Raw genomic sequence first — 9,887 nt, forward strand, 5'->3', positions numbered from 1 at the left:
CCATTATGTTTACAACCTTATCTAAAACTTCTTACTTTATCACCAAATTCTGAAACACCCTGTAAAGTTTTTTTTTTTTTTGAAACTCACAATTTTCATAGCCTTGGAAATTTCCTTCAAGATAAAAAAAATTGTGGCGATATCATTATTTGTTTAGTAGATATTAATTTTGCAAGCAAAAAAGTCAAAACAGGCCACTGTGCGACGGTACACCAATGTTTTGGTGAAATGGAAAACGCCATAGCGTAACGGGTACAATAGTTGGCACGCACCAGAAGCATTTTTACTTGCTCTTTAGGGGAAGTATTGGTTTCGTGTCTAAAAAAAGAATTGAGGTTTTAATCAAAACCAACATTACGATGATGGGGAGTCCAAAAAAGTGTGTCTCGCAATTCCGGCCATCTGTGCATCTGTCCGTCCATCTGTACCCATTTCCACATTTCCGGGTTGACGGATTTTCTTCATATTTGGCATAGAATTAAAATTCAAAATTTCAAAAATGTAAGTATGTAGGAATTTGGGACATATTATAGAATTACCAAGTCTATTAATTTAAATATTGAAATGTTAAAGCTAGACCAATTCTAAGTCAGTTTTTTTAAAATTTACTTATGTATTTCTAACATAAGTACTTTATTGTAATCAAAAATAAGTCTCAATAAATCTAAATTTGAATTTGAATTTAGGAATTTGGGACTAATTTGTTGCTTATTTGTTACCCTAATCTCGAATTTGTTGCTCCACGTTTTGCCTTTCAAATGCACATTAAAAGTTTCGCACAGACAAAAAAGTGGTATCAATGTAAAGAGGTCCTTGAAATCTTTTCAAAAAGGTCCATATGAAGTTTCTATTCCAATTACTTCATGTCCAAAATGCCTTGTGGAGCTTGAATGCATTTGTGGAACATATGTCGATGAAACGAAAAAACGCAAAAACACCTAATATCCACTCAAAATTTCAAAAAAAGAAAGCAGTAATTTGTTGCTAATTTGTTACCCCAATCCCAAATCAGTTGCTCCCCCCATATCCCTTAAATCTGTGGCGTACCAAACTTGAACTCAAGCTGGATACGCCACAACACAAATTTGAAAATCTAAGTATTGTGATGCTTATTTACTTATGCTGAGGTAAGCTCAGGGGGTTCCAGGATGCTTCCCAAAGAAGCAACAAAACTTGGGTTTTGAAAGTTCCGAACTCAAGGAAACAGCTTTTTAATCCTTTAATTTGAATTGGTTTTATTTATTGTCCTTGCTTATTACTAATTTACATACAATATTTTGATCTCTATGTATAAAAAGTTATTTCATATAATTCGTGTCCCCGGCACGCAATCCGGAGATAAATCTGGTCGGAACTCACTATGAGAACCTATGTCCATTGTCCAATGAGATAAGGAACTCAAAGGAAAAGTCTTTGTAATCCTATGTCCCCACAATACGGAGAAAAGTCTGGTCGGAACTCGGCAGGAGAACCTATGTCCAACGAGAAGCTCGAAGGAATAGTCTGTGGGATCCTTATGGAAACCCTTATGTCCCCAGTACACAACCTGGAGAGGATTCTGGACGAAACTCACTAGGAGAACCTATGTCCAATGACCTAAGAAACTTAAAGGAAAAGTCTTTGGAATCCGAATCTTATGTCCCCACAATACGGAGAAAAGTCTGGTCGGAACTCGGCAGGAGAATCTATGTCCAACGAGAAGCTCGAAGGAATAGTCCGTGGGAATCCCAATGGAAACCCTTATGTCCCCTAAATGTGGAGAAAATTCCGGTCGGAACCCACTAGAAGAACCTTTGTCCAACGAGAAGCTCGATGGAGTAGTCTGTGGGAATCCCAATGGAAACCCTTATGTCCCCAAAATGTGGAGATAATTCCGGTCGGAAGTCACTGGGAGAACCTTTGTCCAACGAGAAACTCGAAGGAGTAAACTATGGAATCCGAATGGAAATCTTTTTTTGTTAGTATTGTAATGTTTTATTCCGGGTTCCCAATAAAACTTATTTCGTTTATTTTAATTTCCACTTATATTTCCGTTCATAAGAGCACACTTTATTTCAACTCAATTTACTTTTATTATACGCTCAAACAAACACACGTTTAAATCACTTTATTTACTTCAGCCTTCAAGGGATATTCAACAGTCGAATTTCTTAGGGAGGGTAGTTTCATAATTATTAAAGGTGCGTTCACATTTCTATCTTTGCAGTAGTAGGTAGTGTGTTCAGACATTTATCTTAAAAGTAGTTCAGTAATTCATCGTTACATTGCCCCCCACTTAGGATTGTTCGTCCCGAACAACTCCATTGCTTCTTTCACCATTATAACGATGCAAACGGTCACAATGAACTACCTCTCTGTATACGGTAAACCACGTCGTTGATTCTGGTTTTTACTGTGTAAGGGCCTTCCCAGTTTTAAGGTAGCTTTGGTGATAGTCGGTGGGGATTGCAAAACCACACAAGTTCTCCTTCTTGAAACCCTGTTGCTGTCGCTCGTGCGTAATATCCTGTTTTCATCCTGTCACTAGACGCTTTTATATTTGTCCTTGTCCATTGGTGAATGTCAGCCAGTCTTTCTTTTAGGTTATCTACATAGTCATCTATTTCATGTGGCTCATTTGGAACACATCCGAATTTTATCTCACTTGGCAGGCGTATTCCTGAGCCAAAGAGGAATTCCGATGGTGTATGTCCAGTGGAACTATGTGTTGCACTTTTATACTCCATCAAGAATAATGGAATATGTCGATCCCAGTCTCGTTAGTTATCGTTGACTACTTTTGACAGGTGTTCTTTAAGTGTCCTGTTAAATCGCTCAACCATCCCATCAGATTGTGGATGAAGCGGTGTTGTTCTCGTCTTATTCATGCCAAGGAGTGAGCAAACCTCTTGAAAGATTTTAGATTCGAAGTTTCTTCCTTGGTCGGAATGAAGTTCCATTGGTACTCCGTACCTGCTCACCCAATGAATGACAATCTTATCCACCACTGTTTTGGTTTCTTTGATTTGGGATGGCAAATGCTTCAGGCCACTTGCTGAAGTAGTCCATCACTACAAGGATGTACCGGTTTCCGTTGTTGGTTTCGGGAAAAGGACCTGCCACGTCTATTGCAATCCCCTCGAAAGGTGTACCCACATTGTACTGCAGCATATTGCTTTGGATTTTTCTAGCTGGTCCTTTGCTAGCGGCACAAGTATCACATTTTCGGCACCACTTTTCAACGTCTTCTCTCATACGTAATAAGGTGGGTCGTTTTTGGGTTTTTTTCGAATTTCAAATCGTAATAGCGCGGAAAAGTTGTGAATGGTGAAGACTAAGAAGGGGTTAAAAAATAATCAAAATCGGTTATTATCTTCAATCCGCGAATCGGCTCTAAAACTTGAAAAAATATTAAAAAAATGGTATTTTTACAAAAAAATTTAAAAACCCTAACATCTTTTTTTTTTAATAAAATAGCTTTGGAAAACCTTTGTATTAGCTAAATATTAAATAGAAAAAAATAAATTGTTGAAATTGGGTAAGGACTTCCGGTCGCACATGCGATTTGAAATTTGTCGAAATATGGCAAAATTCCTATTTTACCGAATTTTTTTTTAATGGTTTAGACTATTTGGTAAATTATTATTTTTACCAAATTTGAAGTAAAAATGAAGTTGGCACAATCAGTGAATGCTATGAACTCGTTAAAGATTTGAAAATCTGTCGGTCAAGAGGGATTTGACTATGTATTATTCTCCTCGTCGCACAGTGGTGCTTTATGGCGTCAAAAATCATTTACACGGCCATTTCTTCACGAAAAGTCATGAAATTTGGGACACTGAAGCATATTAGTATGAGAAATACGAAAAATCTTCCAACTTTTATTTTTTCAAAATGGTGGTTCCAAAATGGCGGACAGAATAAGCGTATATAGAATTTTCTGTTACAAAACTGAATATAAGCTAGAAATTTAGCTTAATTGATGTCAAAAAGATGTTCGCTCTTGGATTTGTTTAGAACTGTTCATATTCAATGAAAAACAAAATTAAAAAAATTTAAAACAAAGACCAAAATGTACCAAAGTAGTAAAAAACACTTGTATACCCTTTTTATGCTATTTCTTGGATTTTTTGATTAAATTAGCACATTTTTTAGATCTGTCTTGCTTGCACGGGCGCCGAGATAATGCGTCTTCATTTGAATGCAGATTCGATGTTAAATCTGATATTGACACGTCTGAAGTATCTCGATCCATCTTGCTACTTGACCCTCTGGATTTGTGAAGTTCAAAAGCCAATTTAGTGCACCATGACCTGTGCGAAGAAGGAACTTCTGTCCATAGATGTACTTATGGAAGTGCTTTGTTGCTAATACTAGAGCAAGAAGTTCCCTCCTGGTCATGCAATAGTTTCTTAGCTTTCTTGTTTCGAGAGTACCTTGCTGTAATAAGCAACGACTTTTTCTTCTCCATCATGAACTTGCGATGAAACAGCACCCATTCCCACATTACTCGCATCTGCGTCAATGATGAATTGTTTGCCTGGAGTCGGATAGGCCAGCACAGGAGCTTCACTTAACCGCAGCTTCAGTTCCTGAAAGCTTGAAAAGCGCACATTTCTCTGAATTCAACTTCAGATGTGCTTCTCGTAGCCTCTGCAATACAGCCTTTAGGATTTCACAATGGTCATCAAATGTTTTTCCGTAAACGACGACACCATCCAAATAGACTTGGCAAGATTTCCAGGTTAATCCATTTAAAACACACTCCAATCAACAGTAGCTGGAGCATTACATAGCCCAAAGCCGTCTTTTCCAGATCTTCCGGATGGATTTCTACCTGCCAGTAACCACTCTTCAGGTCCAAAGTTGAAAACCATTGTGCTCCTTCCATTGCATCTAGAGTATCGATGATTCTTGGCAGTGGGTAGCTGGCTTTCTTCGTCACATCATTCAGTCTGCGGTAGTCGACACAAAATCGAGTGCTTCCATCCTTCTTACTACTGGTGATGGTGATTCGGGCTTTTGTAGTTTTCGATCAGCCCGTCTTTCTTCATTGTCGATATCATTTCTTCATCTTCACCTTGTTTGGCCAAGGGGAGACGTCTTGCTGGTTAACGAATTGGCCTAGCATCTCCTGTATCGAATCGATGCTGCACCAGTTGTGTTCGGCCGTATTGCCCGCTGGGTGAAGAGAAGATATCAGCACATTCGTGAAGAAGCCTTCCAGTGGGGATGGGAAAAACCGGCCGGTTTAAACCGGTTTCGGTTTTTTTGCTTCGGTCAATCTGTTTTTTTCAGTTTTTTGTCCTCCCGGTTTAAACCTGTTTTTACAAAAAAAAAAGGAAAAAAAAACCGGAAGAAAAAAAAATTGTCGAACAAAAAAACCACCCGACGAGACAAATAACTGAAAACCTTCAAAGCTTTCATTCCCTCTCTCAACTAACCATATACATATAATTATAAATTTTCATTCATATTCAGCTTTAAAAATTCCTCAAAACTCCTACTAAGAGTGAGTTAAGAACTCTTATAACAAAATCAAACTATAAAAAGCTTTGCGCAGGGATTTTCTTCGAAGAGCTTTATTTTCTTCTTCTCCATTATCGACGATAGTCATGATCTCGGATGGGGTCACAACTCTCCCACTCTACTTCTTCACTTTACGGCTCCGCATTTGGGTTTCGCCAGAAGAGCTTTTTTTGGTTGACAAATTTGGTTAAATTTTTTTTACTGTCAAATCAAGCCAAAAATCCGAAACCGGTTTTTCCAAAAACCAGGTTTTTGGCCCGGTTTTAAACCGGCCGGTTTAACCAAAAGGAAAAAACCGAAAACCGGTTTTTGTACTAACAACCGCCATCCCTACCTTCCAGCAACATTAAGCTGATGTTGACTCAAGTTTCATGATTTGAGAATTTGAGTTTTTAGTTTCTCCGAGTTCACAGTCATCCGTGTGTCCATCTCGTTGATCTTAGTTATTGCGGACACAAATTCACATTGCCCAACAATTTCTCCTTTCTTGAGCTTGATTGGGTACGGTTTGATTTTAAGTATCCGTACAGGTACCATTTTGTTCTTTGGTGCCACAAGAGTCTTTCCGATGATGACGTTTTGGGAACTTTGCTCAACTTCCGGCTCAACCATGAGGTATCGATGGCTTCCAATATTCCCCTTTAGTTTCGTCCACACAAAAACTTCTGAATAAGGAGGCAGGCACATGTCTTCTATGATGACAGTTCTAATTGTTGTTGAGTTTTCGTTGTCATAGACCATTGGGATCTCTACATTTCTGTATTTCAGAACTTGATTACCGATATCCAAAATGATTCCATGCTCCTTCATGAAGTCGATTCCAATGATGCACTCGTCACATATATCTGCCACCAAAAACACATGCGAAAACTCTAGTTCTGCCATACGGATCGTAAGACGAACTTCACCGTACACCCTTGCTGCTTCTCCTGTGGCGGTCTTCAGACTTTAGCTGTTGGTGTTATGTAGCCATGTCATCTTCACCAAGTCTCTGCGTACAATAGAGGCGGTGGCACCGGTGTCAATTGTAGCCACGTGTTGTTTGTTGTTTATGGTCGCCTCCACTGTCAGGCTTTCGTTGTCTCGTTTAGTCTGTGAGACTTGAATTGTGGTTCTGGGGCCATCGATACCAGAAACCAACTTCTGGGAATCAAGTTGAGGACGTGTGTTGGTTGTATCGCTTACCTGTTGTTGGGCAATATTCCTGTTTCGACAGTTCTTCTTGGTGGCAATCTGCACTGCCGCTGGAGATGTCCTGTCTTGTTACAGTTCCAGCATCGAGCAACTCCGTCTCGCTGGTTTCTTTGGAATGCAAGTTTTTGACAAGAGCATTCCTCCACTGCAACTTCTCTTACCGCCTTTAACGCCTTGAGAAGCCTGTTCTGCTTCTTCCATAGTTAATGCAAACGCTAACGCGTTCTGGTAGAAAACGTTTTCCGGCTGTTCCAATCGCTTGCTGAAGATTTATATCAGATACAGGATGAACAAAGGCTTCTGTCGCAAACTGATTGATAATGTCGTCGCCTGCTGTCGGATATGCCAGATGAGCTAACCTTTCAATATCAGCTTGGAGTTGTTGCAGAGTTTCTCCTCTTTTCTGGACTCTTGTATTGAGTTGGACGCGGAAGACTTCCTGCATATGGCCATCTCCAAAGCGTTTTTCAATTACCTGGACGAGAGCGTTAAAGTTAATATTCTTTTCTGGTGGTAAAGTTTGTAACAACTTAGCAGCAGGAACTCTGTCTCACTGTAAGAGTCAGCGCTATACATTTGTCTTCGTCATCCCAGCCATTTGTTGTGGCAGCTGCCTCAAACTGTTTCTTGTAGATCGATCAAGAACTTTGTGCTTTGTCCATCAAAGGTTAGTGGGTGCATTTCCTTCTTCTTTGAATACTCACCAGAACTTTCTGGAGCCTTAATTTTTCGAACCTTGTCAAGTTCTTCGGTAAAACTTTGCATTTTGACTTCCATTCCTTTAAATTTGTCATCGAATTTTATTTCTACTTTCTCAAGTTTTTCTTCAACTTTCTCGAACTTTTCTTGAGATTGTTTTCCAACGTCTTTGATGCATCAAGAGCAACGAACTCTTTCTCGATCGCATCAAGCTTACCTTCGATGAGGTTTTTCTGTTCATCTAGATTCTAGAAGGTTTCTTTGCTCGGTACGTTGTTTCTCCATTTGTTCGAGAAGATTTTGTTGTTCACTCTTTTGTTCATTACGTTGTTTTTCTAATTGCTCTCTCTGTTCATTGCTTTGTTTTTCTATTTGTTCTATAAGATTCTTCTGTTCATCCTTTTGTTCTTTACGTTGCTTTTCCATTTGATCTTTCTGTTCTTCAAATTTTGCAAGCAGAACAGCCATCATGGATGACATATCGGATCTAGTACTAATTCGTTCTTCTACCATTTCAATTTCAAATTGAAATGTATCCACATTTTCGTTTTTCTGGGTTAAATAATCCTGCAGACGAATGATGAGGTCATTTTTCGATCCAGCAGTTGGAAGACCTCGCTTAGTTAATTCCGTCTTAAGCTCAGTCAAACTTCTTAACTGATTTAATGTTTTACCCATTTTAACTTTTTTTTAACGCGAGCACTTTTACTTATTTCAAAATATTTAACACTTTGTTTATTGTTAAAACACACGCGCACTTTTTATTTTATTCGCGAAATTATCTGATTCGCACAAATAAATAAGTTTTATTCCACTTTTCTGACACCAATGTAATTTTTTATTCCGGGTTCACAATAAAACTTATTTCGTTTATTTTAATTTCCACTTATATTTCCGATCAAATAAGAACACACTTTATTTCAACACAATTCACTTTAATTATTCGCTCAAACAAACACACGTTTAAATCACTTTATTTACTACCAACACTTTATTTCACTTTTTATTGCACTCTTTCACTTTCAAAATAAAACTGTATCCGGTCGGTGTCCACACTGTCCTTTTATACCGCAATTTCGTGATTCGAGAATGTCTTCGAAATTTCTCGTCTTTGCTTCTCGAAACTTCCTTTCCAGGAGGGGCGCTTCATATTTCCAGTCCAGTGGGATATTTTGGGATATTCAGCCTTCAAGGGATATTCAACAGTCGAATTTCTTAGTGATGTGTTCAGAGGGTAGTTTCTTAATTATTAAAGGTGCGTTCACATTTCTACCTTTGCAGTAGTAGGTAGTGTGTTCAGACAATTATCTTAAAAGTAGTTCAGTAATTCATCGTTACAGTATCAGGCGCGGATCTAGAAATTTGGTTTAGGGGGAGGGGGTCAGAGGATTAAAAAAAACTTACTTCCAAGATAAACAACAAAAATGGTCAAGTGCTCAAAATATGTATATGCTTAATTTTAGCTAACATACAAAATTCGATCCAAAATCTTAGAACAAATGTATTTTCGATAGGATTTTGTTTCGGAGCTTAAGTTAAGCTCAATACTATGCATACCTTAGTAGCCAACTTGATTTATTTCATAAAGAAGTTTTGTGTAAAAGGTCGCTTTAATATAACACAATATTATAGTCAAGGTATTTTGTTGTGACTCAGCATACTGAGACTGCTATGATTGCCGTGGGAATTTGGGGTTGGGTTTTGTTGGGGTTCCTGTTGATACTTTCAACAGAAGTGTTTTTAGAAACATACATACAAGATTAAAAAAGTTACGATTCAAAATATAGTTTGCATACCATTTGTTGTAATTGTAATTGTTTGCACACTACATAAGGCGGTGTGTGAATTAGGGTAAAATATTTAACCGAGGTTGAATTTTTGACAGTAGGTACATTTTTGAATTAAAACAAATTTTTTTCAGCTGTCAAACATTTACCCTGCTCTGGGACCCGGTTAAATTTTTATCTTCAGACGATAAATTATTTGCAGAAATTAACGTTTTATTTTAATAAATAATCAAAAACTGAAAAAAAAGAAAGAAAATTGGGAAAGTAATGCAACATTGGGCCCTATCGTGAATCTCCCGGGAAATTTTGTTTCCCTCGAAATTTTTTGAGCGATCGTGAATCTCCCTCGGAATTAATTTCCAGGGAAAAAAAATCGTATGAACTGACGTCTAAATTCCCCTGGAAAAGTGATTGCCGATACCAATAAATTACGAGGGAAACTTTTTATGATCATTTTCGTTCCCATGTTTAAAGCATGGGAAACATTCCCAGGGAAATTTGTATTCACTATAGCCCCCATTATAAGTGTGTATTAGCAAAAATCAATATTTTTCAATATATTTCACTTTAGTTGTGTTTTATTTTCCTCGTGATCCAGACCAGATCATTGTTTTTATTAGCTTTACAATAAAAGCAGGATTTTGTTTTGTTATTGTTTCGCAAATAAATACAATGATCTGATCTGGATCAATAATGAAA

At 37.9% G+C, this 9,887-nt stretch overlaps 1 protein-coding gene across 5 annotated transcripts in view; it reads left to right on the forward strand.

Annotated features, from left to right (window-relative positions):
- LOC129906320 (orexin/Hypocretin receptor type 1-like) overlaps positions 1-9,887 on the forward strand; it is a 226,373-nt gene that overhangs the window by 151,080 nt on the left and 65,406 nt on the right. The window lies entirely within an intron of this gene.

This window comes from Episyrphus balteatus, chromosome 1 (assembly GCF_945859705.1).
Source record: "Episyrphus balteatus chromosome 1, idEpiBalt1.1, whole genome shotgun sequence".
Classification (NCBI taxonomy): Eukaryota; Metazoa; Arthropoda; class Insecta; order Diptera; family Syrphidae; genus Episyrphus; species Episyrphus balteatus.